Here is a 22,992-nt window from a genome sequence, read left to right on the forward strand (position 1 = left end):
TACGTGCACATTTGCCTCAGCTGCGACGGTTTTATAATGGCCTGGCTGCACATTGAAATTTCATATGGAGGACGGGAAAAATAATAACAGTAGCATTCCAGAGGGGCTGTAATTTTGTTCCGGCGGCTAAACCGTGTCCATTATGGTCAGGGTCAAGGAACACATGCAAGCCCGTCATCAAGGGGCACGGCGGTCGGCCACATCTGAGGCGCCCGTCGCGACTAGTGGAAAGTCGCAGCGTGTCAGCGCAGCGCGCAGCCAGTCGGTAGCCGCAGTCCCCCGGCTCCATCGCGCCCCCCACCCCTCCCTGACCACGCCGCACTCTAATTTAGGCACACATGTCCCCATTGAAATTACATACCCACCCTTCCCTGCAATTGACATGCTCTGATACAATGGGATTCAGATTTGCACGCCAATGCGTCGAGATGACGCGCGCATGAATTGTGGTAGTTACATTGGTTTTGAGGTTACAGTTGGGTTTACATTGAGTTTGCTCAGAGGGGAAATGCAAAACTTAAAAGTGATTTTCATTTAGCGTATACGGGAGCGCATATGGCAGCTGAAATTAAAATTGTAATATCTCACGGCTGAAAGATTGTCAAATGAATCACATCTGAGTTTTTCATAATATATATTTTTCTTTAGAAAGAACCAGACAAATGATAAAATAAATATTTTGTCTTCTTAAAAAGTGAATTAGGTCCACATTATTTGAACAGTGGGAATTGTATGCCAAGAAAACACAAGTTATTTAAATATTTCTTATTGTCGTCTCACACACACACAAATCAATCATGAATAAATAGAATTCAGAACAATAGTAGAAGATGTAGAGGAGAGAATCATATATATTTGGGAGTTAGCTAGTATAAATTGTATACTTACTAATTGATCTATACTTTGATCTATTGCATCAGAACAATTAGAAGGCATGCATAAGGCTTTGATCCATTACTTTGAAATAATCCAATTGGTTACTAGAGACCTCAATAATTTTGATCGGTTTTGACGTCTTTGATCAATGACGCCAGAACTATCTTATTGGACGCTTAAAGCTTTACTCAATGACACCAGTTGAATCTGATTGGACGATTAAAAGCTTTCATCTTTTTTGTATTCATTTTTCATGCTAATGTTGCTTCGCAGTTATGACTGAATGCTTGACGGGAGAACAGAGAACGCCTGGCTTAAAGGTAGGCATCTAGGTCACAGGTTCGAATCTGCGGCGCATGCCAAATGGCACGGCAACCGGTCTTGGGGAGGATACGCAATGTAGTGAAGATGGATGGATGGATTGAAGAGTGTTTGACTCAGCAGGCGCTATACAATGTTGAGAAGGTTTCATGCTGGATCAATTAGATGCAGAAGAGCTACAATTTTGAGGCTCCCACACTGGGTAGAGCACCACGCTGCCATTCCACTGACACAAGTCACTTTTCGATTTATGCTCAGCAAGCGACCAACGAGCTCAACAGAATGCGAGCCGGGTCCACTTGAAAAAAAAAAAAAAAAGAACAAGCTGCGCAGGAGACCCTGAGAAGCCAAAAATGGCGGTTAACTGACGCATGTTGGCCTACATTTTTTTGCAAGTGGGTCACCAAAATGTGAAGCATTTTTAATCATGAAGGCCTGGTTGGCCAGAAATGCTTTAAGTGTGGTATCAAGATTACAGTACAATCAAGTCCAACTGTCTGCACAGTCAGAAATAGAGTCACTTTCTTGACTTTAACGATACAGTCAACACTGGTGTACATCATGTTGGGTTTTGTGGTGTTCTTTCATTATTTGATCATTTTTAATAGCTGTTTATACGATGTCATGGACATTCCTCACGGATTGGCTGGGAGAAATCACATGAGGCATCAGGCATCCATTTTGAATCATGTTTGTTACCAAATATGGCTCCTTACGCTGGAAAATCATACACTATTCTAAATAAAAGTTATTATTATCATGATGGGAGGAATCATATGGTTCACCTGCCTCATACGAGGCGCCATTTGGCGCTATTTACCATGAACTCTTACAGTGCCATGGATGAGTTTTTTTGTCTTTTAAAATACTTGGGTTGTGTGCCTGTAAGAAGAATTCTTTTTTTTTTTTTTTAATGAACGGATAGATGACACTCGTCGCCAACGCTCTCCTTAATATTGTGCTGATTGAGCGCTGTCGCAATGTGCTGCAGGTATACACATATGCAAACTGTTATTTTGCCATCAAAAACACATTTTCACTCTTATTGTTCATGTTTTATCAAAGGGAAGGACTGTTGAGATGTTTGTGTCTAAGTTTTTATGTGCAAGGATTTTGTCCAAAATAGCATGAGTGACTGAGTGAAAAAGTGATTACTAAAGAACGGAATAGGAATAATAAGAAAGGAATCCAATCATTTGGTACCATCAAATGTCTACATACTCCGATGATACAATATTCTGTCCGCCTTGAAAGAGGCATCAAAATGCTCGGCTAACCCTTAGTCTTTTCAGATCATGCTTGGCACTAAAAATGTTAATGGCAGCGTTCCCCTCAAGACTATTAAAACGTTTTCTTTTAAAAATATTTTTCAACCGTTGTTGCTGCTTTTTAATTTTCCAAAACATGTGTGACATCATATCTATGGGATATACAGTCCCAGTGATTTTTCATGGTGGAATTTTTTTAACAAATTCTCCAAGTATCCTAGACTTATAAAAAGAATATATATGCCATAAGTTTGATCGTTTTGAAAAAAAAAAAAAGGGTTAAAGCAGTCCTTTTGGTCCTGGCGTCATATTTTGATGAACTCCCTACAGGGAATTAACTCCAAAGATCCCCTTTGTGTTTAAGGATCGAATGAGTGTACTGTTGATGCGTGGTGCATCCGTTTTGACTTATGTTTGAACCTGAACTTTGACCAAACCTTGTCTCGTGGCCTTAGTCACCAGTAGCCAAACCAGCTTGAAGCAACGACGTACAGTTCTTTACAAATGCTTGCATGAGTGCGAACAAGGACACTCTGCAAACGCGACTTTCCGAGCGAAGCTTAAGCCGTCGTGGCATTTTGTCTTTCGGTCACGCAAGCGTTCACTTGTTTCTCTTGAATTAGGAGTGTGCGGAATGTGAGGCTATCACAGAAACACACGTTCCGACACCGGAGAATGGCGGCAACGAGTAATCGAAAGGAGGGCGGAGCTTGTCGACTGTGAGAACGCTGTCAATGGGCAAGGACTGTAGGACCTCCACCAGTGATGGACTCATTGACAGACGAAATAGACAGTCCTAACATTCACACCCCACCTGGGAATGCCTCCCACAAGAACACACACACAAGTCCCAGAGTGGTCCAGCAGCAATGAGTCACAGCAGGGTGTGTTTTCATTCACCTATCAGATCCAGACTACGTACATGCAGGTAATGTGTGTGTTTTTTTTTTGTTGTTGCTTTGATTCGCTTGTGATCCGTGAAAGCACATTACATGTCGAGTTGTGTTTACAAGCAATAGTCTTAAGTATCACCAAGGTGACGTGGATTTCGATCCTGGACGGATCAGAACCGAATGGAAACTTGAAGTAACTTGACAAGAACAATGAAAATAGTCTTCTTTGTCTGGTTCTGATAAAACAGGCACTGTAATCACACATGAACAAGCTTGCACACAATTCAGTGCAACTTTCTGTGGATGATCAGCTCAAGTTTTTGTTTCACATACAGATGACAACCATATGAGCGAGCAGTAACATCCATATCATCTGGGATGAAAAACTGTAAGAAACATAAATAAACGTAACCTTGTTGCAAAATGGGCTTCTTGAGGCTTATTTATAGGTGAGCTCGTGGGAAACGTGTCTACCAAATCTCAAGATAAAATGAGCTGCACGAAGAAAAAGAAAAATCCAAGGGAGGCCACCAAACCAAAATGTTCACAGAAATGACCTGGCAATGGTTAGTTACCTCTAAAGAAAATGTCAGACTTCCAGTAACTTGATACTTTTTTTTGTGGCTGTCAATCATTCAGAACCTACTAGACCAAATAAAAATAATTTGTGGCCGTAATTTGCTTGATACTGACATCCAAAAACACCACTTAACTAAAACAGGCACATGGTGTGCGATTGTTTATAATACAAAGAGAAGTGGGGTTTCTTACTCTTTGTTAAAGTCTGTGTTTATGGATTGGATCCGACTGGTTCTAATAGTATAATGATACAGATTGAGTCATTTTGGCCTAGATCCAGTGGATCAGTTGGGACCATCCCTATTCATAGCCAGACTTACAGCGGATGATTTGGACACGTCGAGACACGAGAGTGAGTAAATTGGACCATGTTATGATCTGATTTTTTTTTTAACTCACTGATAGTGATAGTGCAAAGCATAATTATTATCTTTGTAAAATTGGAATGCTTTTCTAACAGCTCTTATGGTTGGGCGATATGTCCAATAAATAAATTTTGGATTTTAGCCGAACATTCTGCAAGATTTTAATTTTATGGAAAACATTTATTCAAAGGTGTGATTTATTTGTTTTAATCCTTTGGATAATATTCAAGCAAAAATAATGAATACTGCTTTAAAATGACTTTTAACAAACTTAATATTCATAGCTTTACATACAGTAACTTCCTTGAAAGGGTTGTCCTTTTATTTTGCCATTTATAACAGTTAAAATTTAATATTTTGTCTATGATTACTTTAGTAACACATATTTGTATCTGCTGTTGACTGAAAATGATGCTCAAAGTTCTTAAGGTTCAGGTAACAACCAATCACGGATTACCTGTTGATCATGTGACATTCAGAAACTGTGGTGAGTGGTCTTCGTCTTATGCTATTTTCAGGTCAAAGGCAAGTGCATTTTTTTAAGTATTGATTATACACAAAAAAAACAATTTTGTTTTCAAATAGGATTATTCAAACCCAAAGAAGTAGTGTTATGTTTATAAGAGTCCAGAAATTTGATCCCAGGTACTTATTTACATTTTTTTTTTAAGTGTTTGGCTAAAGGAGTAGGCGGCTCGGTGGAAGTGTGGTTAGCACGTCCATCGAGATCAATTGCAGCTGGCTCTGGCCTTCTTGTTTGGTGTTTGCATGTTCTCCTCAAGCTCGTATGGGGCACTCCGGTTTCCTCCCACACTCCAAAAACATGCATGGCAGGTGATGGACACTCTAAATTGTCCTTAGGTGTGAATGTGAGTGTGAATGGTTGTTTGTTTCTGTGTGGCCTGCAATTGGCTGGCAACCAGTTCAAGGGCGTTCCCCGCCTACCGCCCAAAGACAGCTGGGATAGGCACCAGCAAGCAAGTGACCCTATTGAGGTTTGGCGGCAATAGAAAATGGATGGATGGATGGCTAAAGGAGTGTCTAAAAATGGCTGTTACTAAAAGAATCACTTTCCAACAGAATTGGAACTTTTTACTGCTAAAAAAAATGGCTAAATAGACTATCATTTTAAATACGACAATGAAGTAGTTCGTAACTCTTGAAAGCCTTGTCTTGTAAACCATCATCCTGCATTCTGCCACTTTTGCAAAATCTCAATTTCACATTTTAGAATCCACCTCAAGCATGTAATCTGCGTTGGTCCTGCTTCCCTGGCCCGTTGTTATCGTGACGTGCATCAAACACGTCTGTCACGGCCTCATACAGTTCAAGGTTGTCTTTGTTTTCGCCCCTTGCGCTCTGGTTCATTCATTCATTTACTCAGGTGTGTCGTAGGGGCCCACAATGGAGGGCTATCACACAGTAAGTGCTTTTCAATGGCAATTTGTTCATTGTCACACAAGATGGAGCGAGGTCCATATTTGAGGGCCTCCCTCGGGGTGAGTGTTTACCCGCGAGGACAAACGAAGCCATTGACTTCCCCCCGGCGAGCTGTGAATGAGCTCCTTTTTGTAAATGCACATCAAAACAACCTCAAGCAAACGCAGGGATGCATTCCTCGGGCTGTTTAATGCGAGGGCAAACAGGCGACCACTTCAATAAAATACCTCTCTCGCTCGCTCGCTCGCTCAGGAATTGCATAAGTCGAGCCGAGAGTGGAAGTTTACCTGAATATTTGCCAGTTAAAAAGAAGGAGGGATGGGGTTTATCTCCTTGACAAGTTTACAGCCGATAGACATGCAAGCGGCCGTAGGGGTTGTAAGGAGGCTACCAAGCAGAATGTAAAGATGTTTAAAGCATATAGGAAAGAATAACAAGGTGGCAAACCTGATAGTCAGGAGTAAAGTATTTGATGTCTTCTTTGTGCGGCTCTGAAGTCGCTTTGCGAAAGACACGACTGGTCGAGCTTTACTGTTTTTTACTTTTTGCTTCCCCAGAGTAATATCATGTAGACCTCAATCTCAAAAAAATTGCAGCAAAATTTGTGAACGCTCTACATGACAGTCGCTTTTATTTTGAAGTTGTTCCTGGCAGCTTGTCGCAGCAGAACAGCTTGACTGTTTTTTTATAATGCAACTTTCTAATACAAACAACACTATGTTGTTCTGAAATCACATTCAAATGCCAATTCAGGGCTTGAACAAACAACTTATTTCTGCTGACATTAACGTATGGCACTTGTTGTCTATGCTTATATGTTGTCTATGTTATAGCGGCAAATTTATAAATTTGCCGCTAGCTAGCAGTGCTCGAGTGCTCCTTGATTGAAGTAAATGACTCCACCCAACTTAGAAAAGCCTGACAGTTGCCATTCCTACTGAACGCGTTTTAACAAACCATGCTTACTCAAATGTGCTTTTTTTTTTAGTCAGCAAATTGATCTCGCAGACCAAAATTTATTTGAATACTTAAAATATCCGAATACCACCTAAGGTCAATAAGTCTTTCACGCAGTTTAGTCAAGTGAATTGCAACTCCTAAAGTTGCTGACTTGGGTCTGACTCGAGGCAAGTCAAGTGATTCGAGTCCCCCACTTCAGATGAACAGGCACATAAAACTGAATGAACTGTACCAACAAGGATGAATAACCCTACGCACGGGCATAAAAAATACGCACGAACAGCTATGAAAACAAAATACGGATGTCTATTTTTTACATTGAAAAGACAATAAGTCAAGTCTGCTTTAATTATATTGTAACAAATGTCCCCCCAGCCCTCTGCCCACAAACCCCTTCCCATTGCAAACAAACGCCAAACGATAACTCTCCCTGCTGTGTAATTACCGAGGGGAAAAGAAGTTTATTTTTGGTGTCTGTAAACGTTTGACTTTTGCAATGGTGGCAGGGGTTGGGGAATGTATTTCACAAAAACGTTTTTTTCAACAGCTTACAAGTCAGAAGTCGTTTCAATTGGACAGTTAGTCTGGTAGAGGATCGCATGCAAGCAGTTTGCTGATAAGGACAGGTGCAAATTGCCCAATGTGCTGCGCATACCGTATAGATGGGGAGGGGGAGATTTTACAGATGAGTTTTAACATCTGGGTAAGAATGGCCTGTGTCAGGCTTATGTTTTTCATTTGGTAATTGACTGTACATCTGCTTCAGATTGGGGCTCGTTTCACGTTGAAACTGGTTGCAGAGTTCTGAAAAAAAAAATACAGGGTATACAAATCACAGACATGACAAGTCATTTCAAGTGCCAACTTTCTGATTTTATTCCGATACAGGTGTTAGTTTTGGGAATACAAATTTACAGTGTGATTCCGGATATTTTTTTCACATCAGAATTGAATGACTCCATTGTTTTTTTCAACCTCCGCTTGGTCTAAAGTTACTATGAAAGGTTTTGTTGCGTTCTTCCAGCCTTTCTTAAAGCCAGAAAGGTATTTAGGTTTTGTGTCTGGGATACGCTCTTTTCTAGGTTTCCTTTCTACATATTACAAATTAAAACCTTGTACAATATTTTCATCATTTTTGGGTCATTTTCTCCCACATCATTCTCACAGTATTTTAGCCAATGAATGGCACACTCCTGGTAGATAGTGTGAAAATTTAGTGGTCATGCCAGTTTGAATTTTGACATGTTGTCAGCATATGGGTGGAATTTCAGCTCCCTGATTGACTGTGTTTCATGATTTTCCTGTGATGTGAAATCCCTTTTATGTAAAGATCAATGGATTGAATAAAACACTGCACAAGGGTTAAACAATAATTAATACATTCAATATTTTTGCCATGGGTAGTATGATTATTGTACCAATTCTGACTTGGCCACTTCAGACCCATTTTTTTTTTTTTTTAATTTTCATAACAGATATGACATGATAGGCATGTCAACCAACACTGATGTTAAATCAAAGGGATATTGCTGACTGAATTTCTGCTAAATGACACATTAGCAACTTTGAATTGTTCCCTTGTTTGTTTTTTGGTAAGACTCACGATAGGTCAAAAGGTCTTCTGTTACTGAATTTCTGCTCAACTACACACCTGCCCTCTTATTTTCCCTTCTTTATTAATCTCCTTACCTCCACTACTCCTTCACCATCAGCCAATCAACTTCATGCTTAGCCTCCTCATTTTGTATCTAGCAAATAACTCTTCGTGATCCACACGCCTGTTTGTCTTCTATGTGATTTCTACCTATCATCTTTTTTTAATGTATTTAAATACGGATGAGGTGAAGTCTGGATTTAATCCGATCCGCCCACACAAGACTGACATTTCAGCCGACAGCAAATATGTGAAATAATTCTAGTGAATCATGCGTGTTATCTGGTGGATCACAATGTAATCCGGGTGTATCACATGAGATGGTGTGTCATCTGGAGAGATTGGGTAAAAGAATGTTCTTCAATGTAACGACGCTACTAATTACAAGTTTGAGGCACAACAGCAATTTTTGGTTTCAGAAAGAACATTGTGGATTTCGTTGGCCTTGACCCTGGCAGAACCTCTGTACTCCCTCACAAAGCTCGACGCTATCTGCGGTCTGCGCAACATCCATACCGACGCGTCAGGCATCTGCCAAGGGGCCTGACTAATCTCTATTTTGATGCAAGTGTCAACAACTCCCATGCAAAGACATGCAAAAGGATGGATGCACGGCCAAGAACAGCCAGAGAGGCACGCGGTTTCTCAGGATGGTTCGCATTCATGCTGCAACGTTGCGTTTTACAGTTTGGGTTGAGTGCTTTAAATCTTTACGTAAATTAGGTAACATGCTGGCGTTCAAAATGGATCCTGCACTTTGAGGCTGTGGAATAAAGTGAAGAAAAATCAGCAAAGAATTTCGATTTATGATTGGTTCATTGATACAAAGAGTACTAGCAGGTTATAATACTGATCATAGTGATAATTGCAAAGGTTCCAAAAAAAAAAAAATCCAACTTTTAGAAACTACACAATGAATTTCTTATTCTGTTCCCCAAACAGAATTGCATTTTACACAATGAAAAAACAGTAGTAGGTCAATAAGGGCAATGATAATGAGGCACTAAAATAAAAATCAGAGTCACATTCTGAACATATAGATGGAGTGGAAGATGCTAATTTGATTATTTATTAACTCATTCAATGCTACATTGAAACATATGTTGATGGGGTTTTTTTGTTGTTTTTCAGAGTCACATTCATTCCCAGTTACTTATATATGCACACATATATTTAAAAAAAAAAAAAAAAAAAAAAAAATATATATATATATATATATATATATATATATATATATATATATATATATATATATATATATATATATATATATATATATATATTACTGAAGTAATTATTTTTTGTAACAAATACTAAGTTAATAACTTCAGTTACTCAAATACAAATGTAATTGATTACTTTAGGAAGTGCCAAAAATAATTGATCATATTACTACTTGATCACTGACCAAAGTACCTAAGATGATTGATTATTTGATTGTATAAAGTAATAGATCACTTTAATACTCAAGTAATTTGTTATTTTTGTACTTTTAGTCATTTTTAGACAGTCCTTTATCATGCAAACAAAAACAAAAACATGTCAAATACATGTATAAGTACCTGAGATTGAATGTCTGGAATCTTTAAAAAAAAAAAAAAAAGAAAAATATTTTTTTGTGGTTGAATGAGTTAACTACATCAGTCATCAAAAAGTAACACTGCACTGTAGCTATTGCTCCAATTTGTCAAAATTATATTTTATTTAATGTTATGACAGTAAGTCAATTGAGTTGATTTTATATTATTCAGTCGCAATAACAAAAGAATATTTGATGTAAAATTTCTAAAATGTGAAAGTCTTGTTAAGTACAACATGTTAACACTTTCAGCTCTACTGATGTGAAAAGATGCCAAATGAAACCCTACCAGGAGCACCACTGAAGTCAAATACCTTTTTTTTTTCTTTTTTAAGGAACTGGGTAGTAAGGCTTTGAAAGGGAAACAACCACAAAAAAAGGAAACACACACCACCTACTAGTCAGTCAGAAGGCTCAAAACTGTCATTAAATCAGTGCAGCATATATGACAAAAAAATCAAAAATTAATTTCCATAACAAACAACAAATGATTCTATCTTTTCTGATTACGAAATCGCTTCCAGCATGAGGGGTGCAAGAGTTTAACAAAAGAAATATATTTTAATGAGAAAATAATATTTCATACATGTATGTACTCATTTATTATTATTGTCATGATTTTTTAAAATCTTATTTACATCATCTTGTTACTGCTATGCTTTTTAAGTGCTTGGGAAATAATGTTGTTGACTAATATCTCTGTGTGTGTGTTGAATAATACTTTACATTAAATGCATACCCACATTATACCTTTAAGCTGAAGAAGAAAAAAAAAACATAAAGGTGCCTAACAAACACTTAAATTTGGCCTGTGGAGAATATGTGAGGATCACAGAGTCCTGGTTTAAGGCATTGCTGCTGGCAGAGTAATAAGTCTCCACATGATTGCCTCCCCTATTATTTATTAGTGCAGAAAAAGTCATCAAAGCCTCTGGAGGGGATAATAGGCGCTTGCTTTTGCTCCGACTTGTCCGAGTTGTTATTCACAGATGCACCGCTTTTCTTTACGAGTCATCTTGCTGTCTGGGATATGTTGCTCATATGCAACGTTAGCACACGCTAGCATCTGCCTGTGCACATGCAAATGCTGATTTGGGCAGCGACTCTGACGAGGAATTGCACGTGCATTTGACGCGATTCGAACACACTGGTGGTTCCCGTGCTTTGCCAGCAACAATGCTTTACACGAAAAATGTCACGTCCATTTTTTTAATGTTGTTGTCTTTTTATTAAACACAATTTTGACAATTGATTGTTAAATTATAACATATAATATTTTGTCTTTTTATTTGATTCGTTCCCTGCGTCATTGCTAAGCTAACTGCTGTCATAGCCCATTTTGAAGTTGGGGCTCCAATCAAATGCCCACAAAGACATGTAAACGAGACTGCCATTGTCATTCCATTGAAGGAGCTTGGGGCTGCTCGTTACCTTCATTTTCTGTTAATAAAGATGAGAAAGGGGGCATTGGGGTTGGTGGGGGGCTTACTTTGCAGAGATGCTATCAGATGACAAGAGTATTTACCTCCATTCTCTGATGAAAGACTGGTTTACACCAAAAGGTGAACATTTGCTGTCTACCTTTCTGTTCTGTCTCTTTAGATATGCGGCAAAAGAACTTAAATGAAACAGAATGCAATTTGTAAAGTAACCTGAAAACGCAAATGTAGTATTGTACTTTGTTACTTCACTGGTTTTGACTTACTTGCACAATCGGAGAAGTTCTTTACTAATTGCGCCATGCCTTTGAAAGGCGATTCCAGCAGCGAAAAAATTGTCTATACCCGTAGGAGATAGAAAGAGGAAGGCCTCGGCCAGGGTTGCGTTAAGCTCATCTTATCTGCCACACATCTGCAGGGCTCTGCTTTTTGCATTCTGCAATTACAGCTTGTCACTCACAAAGGAGAAGAGATGAGTTAAGCTCGGCTCCAGGAGGCCGGCGGATGTCATTGAAAGGCTGCAATTTACAACCTGGCACCCCGTCAATAAAAGAATGAAAGAGTTTGTTTTGATTGTGCTCCCGAGCGGAACAACCGCAAGATGTTCTTTTTGTATCAGAGGTATAAAGGCCAAAATCGTTAAGGGTTACTTTGATTTGCCTACATGCTTGTCACTGTTGGTTTTTAAGGTTTCAGATCCTCAAATGCACTTTGGATTCTGCTGGCAACTGTGAAAGTGTTAGAATTTGATCAGTTCGCATTTTTAAATAGTACTGAACTACAAAATACGGTCAAATGTCTATATTTCTATATGTCACCGTGCAGACTGTTGTCATGGTATCATGAATTAGTGTTTGAAATTGTACTCAACAAAAGAGCAAGGCGTTTAAATTGTTGTGAACCTGCCTAGGTCCTTTTATACAAAGGTTTCTGTTCTGCAACTTTTAGCATGTCAACTGTTAGCATGTTAGCGACTGAGTGATGTGTTTCCATTGCTTTTGACCATATTTTGCATATCATGACGTTTACGGCGTTTGGAGTAAATGCAATTCTAAACAACCGCAGGAAAAAAAATACATAAAATGACACCAAAAGAGGCAATGAACTCTGTGTGTATATATATATATATATATATATATATATATATATATATATATATATATATATATATATATATATATATATATATATATATATATATATATATATATATATATATATATATATATATATATATATATATATATATATATATATATATATATGTACGTGTGTGAATATAATATGCACTGTGATGAAAGGAGTAAATCTAAGAGGTGAAGAAGTGTCCTCATTCCCATGCAATACAATACTGGAGGAGAAAATTAGCCGCCGTTTTGGGATTGTATGACCAGATCCAGTTACATACACATCCCTCCTTTTTTTTGTTTTTTCATTTCTGAATAATAGCCATCGCTATGCATTCCCACACTAGAATGGTTCATTGTTCCTGTAGCTGTTAGCATGTAAGCATTTCAGTCATAGAAATAGTATACAACAAGGAAAGTGCTGTCAGTTATGTCTTGCTATATGCTAGCCTAACAACTGTTAGTATGTTAGGTTTTATTTTAAATTCATTTAAAAATTTGCCTGACTACAGGGTATGATAATAAATCCTAATATTCTAATTAGCTACTCTGGTAACTTTCTGTTTTTGTATAAGTTAGCATCCCTGCTACATGTGCACTACATAAGTTCTTGTTAGAAGTTATATCCAACTTAATGGAAAGCTGTAAAAAAAATTCTAAGTTGAACAAATTTCAACGTCCAGTTTTAATCGGGACATTCACGACTGTGAGCCTTGTGTCCCAAATCTCGACAAATTTCACCAGCCCCGTTGAAGTGTCTTGAGTTTACAAAAGTCACTCCACAATATTCCGTTTTATTTATTTATTTTTGTCTAAAAAGCCAATTATTTGGACCATGTAATGTTTAATTACACAATTGGCAAAGTGAGTTATACAATAAACTAAACAAAAACTTAATTAAATTGTACTTTCAGGTTCTCTGGAACTGTAACTACTTCCTGCTTCTGTGTTGATGAATCATGGGAAATGAACTCAAGTCATAGTGAATTGCTCTGTCTGGTGTCGCATTGACAGCAATGAGACAGCAATGTTGTGCCAAACGCTTTTCAGTTTCATAAACAAAAGGTTTTGCAAAGAAAAACAACAACAAAAACTTAAACGATGGAAATGCAGTTGACTGGAGATGCCTTCAATAACCACTCACTCACCAGGACATCTCAAATGTCATTAGAAATACCAATTCAATGCACCAAATAGCGATGACTAGTCTGTGAGCACATAGCTTGGAGTACATGGTAACTTTTTATTATTTATTTGACAAACCAAAATCATGGGATACAAATTTTACTACACTGGCACAACACAGTGACCAAGCAAAACAGGTTCGAGCGCATTGACCAGTTTAGCATTAAGATAGCATCAAGGATTAGCTTGAGTAAAAACACAACTAGCGATTAAATTTGTTATGAGTAATTTGTGGTAGGAATAAACTGCATATTTAATTTTCATCAAATTTGTCTCTGTGTTTATTTGCGAAGAGTTGACAATCAGCATTTGCGTTTTTCTGATTACTTTAAACTTGCCTGAAGAGCATCTGTCTCAGCAATTTAGTAAATCAGAGTATTTTTAGAATATAATCTTATTTCATTTGTTTACATGTAGTCCTCTACTTTTTTCAAATACCTGCTTACTCTAAAATCAAAACTATCAACGCAAACGTCAAAATGTCAATGGTATTTTCCATTATTGTGTAGATAAGGCCTGACTGTTTGAAATTTTCCAGGATTGCATAAATTTGTTGAAAAATGATATCCACCCTCTCTCAAAATCTGATGCCATACCGAGTCAATAACGCGCTTCCCCTGCTGCGTTTTAAACATGTTTAAAGCAACAGTACTATCTTGGTAAATCACTGATAACTCTTTTGAACATTTGCCTCACCTGAAACCTATTAAAGCTCCAAGCGTGTGTGCCCAGCCCCCAAACCCCCCCTGCCTGCGTCTCAGGTTGCCCTAAGTCAGGTATGATGGCCCCCGAGGGCCTCGGGTTAAATCCCCCCAGCCCAGACGTCTGCGCGCAGGCCTAGTTTGCCCCCGTCAGGAGCCCTGCATTGTCCACGGGGGGCTCCGCATTGTGAGGGAAGCTCCTCTATTATTATAGTTATCTCTGTGAGGCCTGCATTGCTGCCATCGCGGCAGGCTCTGTGAGGTCTGAGGTACCCCACAGAAAAGGGCGATCACCCCCTTAACGGGAAGCAAAAAATGAAATGGAGGATGATACTTATTGAGACCGCAAAATGTAATACTCACGTCATTGGTATCTATAGACGCGGCCATGACCACACACGCATAGCAATAACATAGGTAACTGTCATGCCTAACAAATTCAAGAAGTGTAAAAAGTAGCTACAATAAGTCAACCACTTTCAGCCTTGATGTCAATACGTTACCAACAAAGGAGAAATACATATGCCATGCGAAATGTATTTACAGTAGATTTTACACGGAAAAATATTTTATATATTTCATAGTAGACTATTTTGCTCTTATGGCTGCTATATTGATGTGTTTTAGCCTGCTCTTGTCTACACAATCATTCTTCCGGTTAAACTTTATTTGATGGGACATACATTGCTTTTGAGCCTCCCATGCCAACATGGCCACCACATCGAAACGCTTTTTAGCGACTATGGGTTACTTTCGTCTATGTCTATTTATGACAGGAGAGCAACGTCAGCTAAAAACACGTTTCAGAAATGTACAAAAAAAAAATTGTCCTAAACAACGTACACATAAAAATGACTGCATCGTCATTCCTGCAATTCCCTTACTGTACTGTACACACCAAAACTATGGTACCCCTCGGGGTAAAAATAGATGAAATAAAGAAAACCTCCAGGGCTGGTGAGTGGAATTTCTCCATTGTGAGGGCAAGGAGGCCAGATACATAGTACCTGGGGGTGGAGGGGTTCTTTCTTTTGTTACCGCTGAATAGTGATAAGACCCTGGCTAAGGTGTACGTAGGGTTCCAAGGATGTCACCGCCAATGTTTGCTGAGTACTTTTGGGGCTTTGCAGCAAATTGGCTCTTGTTTTTTCTTTTCCTTTCTTCTTCCACTTAGGTGCTTATCTACGTTTCTGTTGATAAGCCGGAGTTGATACATCAACGTCAAGTCGGGAGGACCGGAGTGGGAATTGACTCCAATGCAAGCCGTGATAAAATATTCCACGTTGGAGAGTTTGCACACTTGATTTATGTGCCGCTAATAGCTATAAATCAAGCATGGACGTGTTTGTACAGTCACATGACAGAGTGGGTGCGCTTTGTGTGCAGCCGGATTATAAAATTATTACAACATTCCGTGTGTGTGTTAGCGTGTGTATTTATCTTCGCAGTCCATTACAGCCGACTCAGTTTTATTACCACGCCCACCGAGCGTTACCATGAAAAGACAAGACACTCTCCTGTGAATTGCTACATTCAGAGGTCTGAATTTTGCATTATTTTTTGTGCTGTTAAATAATTGGTTCATTTATTCATTGTAAATAACATGTAAGTGAGGGAATGACACACACTTGGCCAAGCAACGGCTTGAGTAGCCGATTGTCAACATACCTTTGCCCACTTAAAAATTTGGAAGGTAAATATAAAATGTGTTATTCTTAAAATAGTTCAGAAGCACAATTAAAGTACATCTTAATGCAGGGGTGTCAAACTCATATGTATCGCGGGCCACATTGTAGTTATATTTTCTGTCAGTTGGCCGGTATGACTCTGAAATAAAAAAATAAAAAAATAGGTGCGTTTGTCACACTTATAAATACTTTAGAAATCAGAGGCCAGAAAAGTTTCAAAAGAGAGACTGTGAACAAAAAATGCTTTTATTTCCCAAAATTTTTACAAGTTGAAGACAACTTGCAAATTTGTTATTTTAACCGGAAAGTTGAATTCGAATTAGCATTTGTCAGGCCACATACAATGACATGGCAGGCCGGGTCTTGCCCCCAGGCCACCTGTGTCTTATTTACAAAAGATATTTGTATAGTAAAAATGTTACATTATACTACAAGAAAAAGTACTTGGTAGCTTTAGCCTTTAAGTGGAGGCCCTTGAGCACAAAAGTTAGCCGAAGCGATGTAAAGGATCAGCAGCAGCAGCTCCACGCTAAGTCGTGGGAACGTGGATTCGGCCCAAAAAAGAAATCCAACTTGACCCTAAATCACGCAAAGCGAGGAGCTGCGATTCCCCTCGGAAATACCGATGGATGTTGTCAAGCGCTTTGAACGCGTGGCGGCGTGTCCAATAAATCCGACGGGGTCAAACGCGATCCAAAACTTTCCCATGGAAAAGGAAGGCAATGCGGGACTTCAGCACCTTTGTCAAAGACAGTCAGTCGTGGAAACAACCTAACTGACTGACAACTTTAGTACTGCTAATATGACCGCATCAGCATGACATTAATAATTCTCACAGTCTGTAATAAACTCAAAGTTTTGCCACAAAATTGCTACAGAAAATGTACCAGGCGTAATATGAAACCCTGGTTTAAAAAAAAGAACAAAAAACGCCAATTTAAACCTGTAACCTTGGCTTTGAGCCCTAATTTGAAACCATACACATAGTTTTACACTCTAACGCTGCCTTGAATCATTCATTTAAAACATGAACCCTAACCAGATCCTTAATTTGACACCCTAACTTCAAATATTAAGCCATAATTTGAAAACACTAATCTTGGCTTCAAACCCAAATTCTCTTAATTCTTGTAATTTGAATCCATAACTAGAAACTGTAACCATAAGTAGAAACCCTAAACTTAGCTTCAAAGAATAATTTGAAGTCCATCATTTTAATGCACTACTACTCTTTCACTCACATGCTATTAAAATGCTTTCAGACACACCATTAAAATGCTCTCACACACTATTGAAATATATACGTCCTCAAATACGTTTTTTCAGTTACACTCCTGAAACACAAGAAAAAAACTCACATTCTGCCGAAATATATTCACTCATGTGCAAATGAAACTCACATTTCTCGTTCATTCACACATTACTGAACCGCCACCATCACTTACACAACTGTTCTCACGCAAAACTATTTATTTGCTCATTTACACAAAAGAAACACAAATGTTTTTTTCACACTTACCCATTACTGAACCACCACTAAAACATTAACGCTCTCACACACTAGTCCCATGTACAAAACAGATGCTATCAAACACTACTATTTATTTGCTCATTTACACAAACGAAACCCAAATGTTTTTCCCCACTTATAGACTCTCACACACCACTGAAATGCTCTTTTACATATAACTGAAACTCTGAACACTTCAAACATTATTAAAGCACTCTCACACAGCCTACTAAAATGTTCTTTCCTTCAAAAACCATTGAACCATACTCACACAGCTGAAACAAAAGATTTTTATTCACGTACGCACTCATGAAACACTCATACACATTACCGAAACCTTTTCGCACATCGTCCTGAAACATGTTTCAGTGTGTGAGAGGTAACCCTGAATTGTGCACCTAATGGCCCGTCATCATGATCCCTCAAAGATAAAATAACACTTTTATTAATGCGATTGTAAATGGGAGCAAAGTTTGACCAATCAAGCCATCATCTGCCTGAAACGGGCCGTTCCTTCTCCTCATTATCAGTCCCGAGTGAACCCGGCGTAAGGACACTCGCGGAGCACCCCGTATCCCGACGTGACCTCCTCGCATCCCTGCGAGTTTTCTTGGATCACCCCTGTAAAACACGCTAATTAGAGACCCAGTACAGTAATCAGTCACTCGTGTTGTTTTATGGCCTCTTTTTCTGCTGTTAAAGTGTTGCCAAGTGCGGTGGGGTGAAGAGCGTCCACGAGGGCAAAGATAAGAGCTTTTTCTGTATCAGCTTCACCGTGTCAACACCTTTGTCCTTTGACCAGGATATGACTACAACACTCACAGTCGTGTGTAAGTATATGCATGTGTGCACATGTGCGTGTGTGTACAGGCACGTCAATTCTAATATGCCTTCAGGTGAAGCGGACTTGAAGACTTAACAAAGTTTTGGTGCCCTAAATTAAAGTCCAACCATAGTTTGAACCCCCAGTTTAAATCCTAATCCAGGCACGACACCCCAATAAATTTGAAACTCGAACCCGTCGTTCAAACATTTATTTGAAAGCCCAACATGTTTTTTTTAAACACAACTGGAAATGCTTGCCTCACCTATTCTAAAAATCATAACTACAGCTTAAAAATCCTACTAAGTCCTTATTTTAGAGCACCCCTAGAAATGTGTGTACGTTGATGACATCTTACCTTTTGTCGGGATTACTACTAAATTCTAACTTGTGCTTTGCGCTAGAATGTACAGCATTAGGATGAGACCTCTTATTAGTCTCCAGATTTTTTTTCAAAGTGTTTTTCCCTGTTAGTTGCACTGCGTTGATTTGCACACTATTATATGAGAACGTGATCTTCAGGAACTAGTGTGAAATGTAAAAGTCTATTAAATATCATGTAAACTGTGTTTAAGTCAACCAAAACATTTTTTTTTTTTAATTTCAATATTTTTATGTTTGATTTTTTTTTTTTTTTAAGAGAAACGGCTTTCCTTTGATTATGATGCAAATATTTAGGTAAATTACCCAGCATGCATGTATACTGTCTACACATCTACTTAGATTTTTTTTTGTACAAAATCCAAATATTTTGTGGGGCTAGCTTTCATGTAACCCAGTGCTTCTCAAAACGTTTCACATCCCCACTCGACACACTGACTATAAATAACATTATTATTGACAAAAATTGTATAAATGTACTTAAGCCTATTTAAAATGACAAAAGAAAAAACAATACAAAACAACTTTCAACAACAGTTAATTCTTTTTTACAGCGTTTATACGGGTCACAGCTTAGTCTAAAACAGATTTTTTTTCTTTAAAGTGCATCCAAGTGCCTGAAACTAAAAAAGCAAAAATAAAAATAATTTGAGGTAACTTCTACCAATTTCACATGACAACATTATGTAAAATACCTTTTTCCATCACAATTAAGGCAGTTTATTTTTATAACATTTTTTATACAACTATTTTCTATTAAATGTTGTTCTTTAATTTGCATAAAAGGCTACTTCTGCTCTTCTTCTTGGGACCTGGGTCAGTCAGGGCCAGAATTGTCCAAAATCCTTCTAAAGCTTTCCAAAAAAGCTGTCTTGAGTCCGTCGTTATGTTTTGTGAAAAGGCTTAAGAGGCCAAATCACCCGGCGTTGGCGTGCAGATGAGCACACCAGAATTCCTTCACCCAAAATCTCAAAGAGGCGTCGAGGCAAAGAAAAGATGTTGCGGGCCCGCGGCGATGACTCATGGCTTCTTGGGCAAATATTAGCTGCCGTATGAGTCACGGGCGCTGGCACATGGGCATGTGGCACACGTGGACTGGCACTCACCGGGCAGGTTCCAACAGCAGCACATTCCTTTTGTGTCTGCTTCTACAATGCATTGAAGTGCAGACAGTGCATACAAGTCTGCATGAACCAGCACGTGGATTTTTTTCATCAAATTATTACAGCCAAAATATTTACTGATGAAAATGGACAAATAGGTTTAGTATGCCTTAATATTACAAATAAATGACATCTAGTAATATGAAATGTAACCATGTTACTTATTTTGATATACGACAAAGATACTGTAAATGCATTAATTTAGCATTTCTGTAAATAGATATCTGTATCTGTAAATACATATCCTATGCATTGCTAACAAACGTTTTCAAAAGAAGACAGTTTTTGCCTGCCCTCAGTTAATTGTTTTTTGTTTTTTTGTTTTTTTTAATCAGGCACCAGCACAATAAATACTTTGTGCATGCGTTGTACTGTACATGTGTGGGAACAGGAGTTGAGTGGAGCAGGATCCTGCTGGTCCAGCCACTCGCCTGCTCTTCAATTCTTGTGCAAACAGCAAAGAAAAGCCGCAATGAGTCACTGCGTCAACACACCAGTTGTTTTCAGGTGATATCGCGGCGTCCACATCCGCCACTGACGCTCTGCTCGACTTTGCATTTGTATTGCAAGGCGAGTATCAATGTGTAGTTTTTGTTTCTCAGGTTTGTCGAGGGGACCACACACAGATTCTTCACACAAAGTCACTTCCTCTTTTGAACAGGATGTGGAGCTTTAACGCAGCGGCCGGTGAGGTTCTCCGACCTAACCGAGCTGAAACATCAGGGGTCTCCAAACCAAGATTTGTAACTTGGAGATGACGTTTGATAATGACTTTTCACAGGCCTGGCCTTATTATCACCCAATTTGGTCTGGCTTTGAAATGGTCATAAAATCGTCAAATATAAATACATATTTACTTTCAACACCTCAAAATGTTCATTGGCATTGGCCCTATCCATACATATACACGTGTCTTTTTGTACAAAAATAGTAAAAATGCAAAAATAGCAAAAGTAACTACGCTGTATATTTATATATGTATATGTATATGTATATATTTATATATGTATGTATATTTATATATGCATATATGTATCTATGAAATTGAAATATGAATATTCATTATGTCATAAATAGACTTGTAAAGACATTTGCATTAATGGGGAAATGCATGATAAAACATTGGGTTTTATATATTTCCAAAATTGACAATTATGGCAGTAAATGAGCCTGACATGGGCTAAATTTGACACCTATAGAGTGTACCTCTCGACATCCCGAGACGGCAGCGTGGCATATTGAAAGTCATCATGTTTTGACAATCTATGCAATATTTTAGCCTCCTAGAGTTTTTATTTGGTATGCTTTTCCTTTGATATCACCATCAAAAACATCAAAAATCCAGAGTTGGGTCAAAATTTCTCCCAGGTGTTAACTATTGATTGAATTTACTCTTAAATTAAGTGAACAAAATGCTGCTATTTTGTTGCAAAATGCTAATAGTTCTGGTATCCTTCAAGGTATTAACATTGTCACTCCAATGCTGACGATCATTTCTTCAAGTTTGACGGGCCGGATCAAAAAGCTTAACGGGCCGCATATGGCCCCTGTTTTGCCCATGTCTAGTTGCTACTGATGCTGCATCATCAGTTGGCACTCTGTTGTGGTGAGGAAGAAGCTTAGCTGATCGATTTACGTTCCCACTTTCACCTATGCTCACGAAGCTGTGGGTCACGACTAGAAGAAGAAGATTACAAGCACCTCCGAAGAGCTAGGAGGAGAAGCTCGGTCATCCAGGAGGGACTCCGAGTCCAGCTGTAATTCCTTCATACTGAAAGGAGCCAGCTGAGGTGGCTCTGGTTGGGATGCCTTCTGGATCCCTTCTCAGTGTGGTGTTGCAGGCACATTCCTGTCTGAGATGTGTCAAGTGGGAGAAGGTCCTGGTTAAAACACACTAGAGAGGCTCTCTGTCCTAGGAACATGATGGAATCCTCCCCCGATGAGGTGGATGAAATGTTTGCTAAACCTGCTGGCCCTGCCAGCTGACCTTTGATAAGCAGAAGACAATGGATAGCGGGAACTTATCTTGATATGCAAAAACGCAAAGAAACTACAAAATCCTGGACGTGGCCTTCTTGCTTTTGTTTTCTCTGGATACTCTGGTTTCCTTCCACATTTCAAAAACATGCATACTAGCTTCATTAAAGATGGTCTTAAGTGTGAATATAGACAGCTGGAGGCATAACTCTGAAGCAAAAGGATGAATGAATACATAAAAACAATATATTTTACTAAATGTTGAGCATATTTTTACATATACTTAGTGACTGCTTTTAGCATGCTACTGGTAATAAATGAAAGAAGAATGTCAAACTGGCCTTCATCTTTTTTGTACGTGGAAGAAAATGTTTCGACACCATTGCGATATTTGGCGTGGTCCCGGCAGGTGCCGGTGAGGTTAAGTTTAGGTCTAAAAGAAGAACTCGACAATGCCGGTCAGTTGACTTTTTGTGGCGCTAATCCATTTGCATGGAATGTGGCAATTCCTGCTGAACACCTGACAGGTGAAATAGAAAGCTACAAACCACTTTTTCTTTTTAAAATGTCAGCATTCTCATCCAGCCCGTGCGTTGTAAGCCGCAGATGTTTCCTCCTTCAGAAAATGTGAAACCCAAGAACAAGGATCATGTCGAGCTTTGCGGCAGGTTATACAGTTGGGCCGCTCCGGGGAAAGGGGGAAAAAAAAAAAAAAACAACACAGCTGCTCAGCATCGAGGCCAAGCTAGAAATAAAATATCGGGTTGCCATTGCCAAAAAGCTGTAGTGCTCGACTTATGGATTGATGAGGGTGATAAAGAGGAGTCTTAATATAGAGCATATGTGGACCCGAGAGCGCAGAGGCCTAACAAGCTGCCTGCGTCGCACCTTTGCTGGCTTTCTTTCAGCGGACTTCAAGGTTGTCTTTTTTGTGCGGTCGCTTAGGATCCTGAAAACTGGTCCCCGGGGTCTTTTCTTGCAGAGTGATGACTGACAATATAGACTAACTATTCTTGCACATAATCGAATGGATGGTCCTATTAGTGGCGCGCGCAAACTCGAA

At 38.8% G+C, this 22,992-nt stretch overlaps 1 long non-coding RNA gene across 4 annotated transcripts; it reads left to right on the forward strand.

The window, feature by feature from the left end:
• Positions 1-1,092: 1,092 nt before the first annotated feature.
• LOC148414827 (uncharacterized) lies at positions 1,093-22,218 on the forward strand. Of its 4 annotated transcripts, XR_015867527.1 has the most exons (5): positions 1,093-1,196; positions 3,089-3,393; positions 18,288-18,415; positions 20,288-20,459; positions 20,555-22,218. It is a non-coding gene; the product is annotated as an uncharacterized LOC148414827 (long non-coding RNA). The 4 variants fall into 4 exon arrangements; XR_015867528.1 differs by lacking the exons at positions 18,288-18,415; positions 20,288-20,459; positions 20,555-22,218 and adding exons at positions 4,212-4,289; positions 8,776-9,153; XR_015867529.1 differs by lacking the exons at positions 18,288-18,415; positions 20,288-20,459; positions 20,555-22,218 and adding an exon at positions 15,562-15,800.
• Positions 22,219-22,992: the final 774 nt, after the last annotated feature.

Source organism: Hippichthys cyanospilos, chromosome 12 (genome assembly GCF_059441005.1).
Source record: "Hippichthys cyanospilos isolate Australia breed blue-spotted pipefish chromosome 12, RoL_Hcya_1.0, whole genome shotgun sequence".
NCBI lineage: Eukaryota > Metazoa > Chordata > Actinopteri > Syngnathiformes > Syngnathidae > Hippichthys > Hippichthys cyanospilos.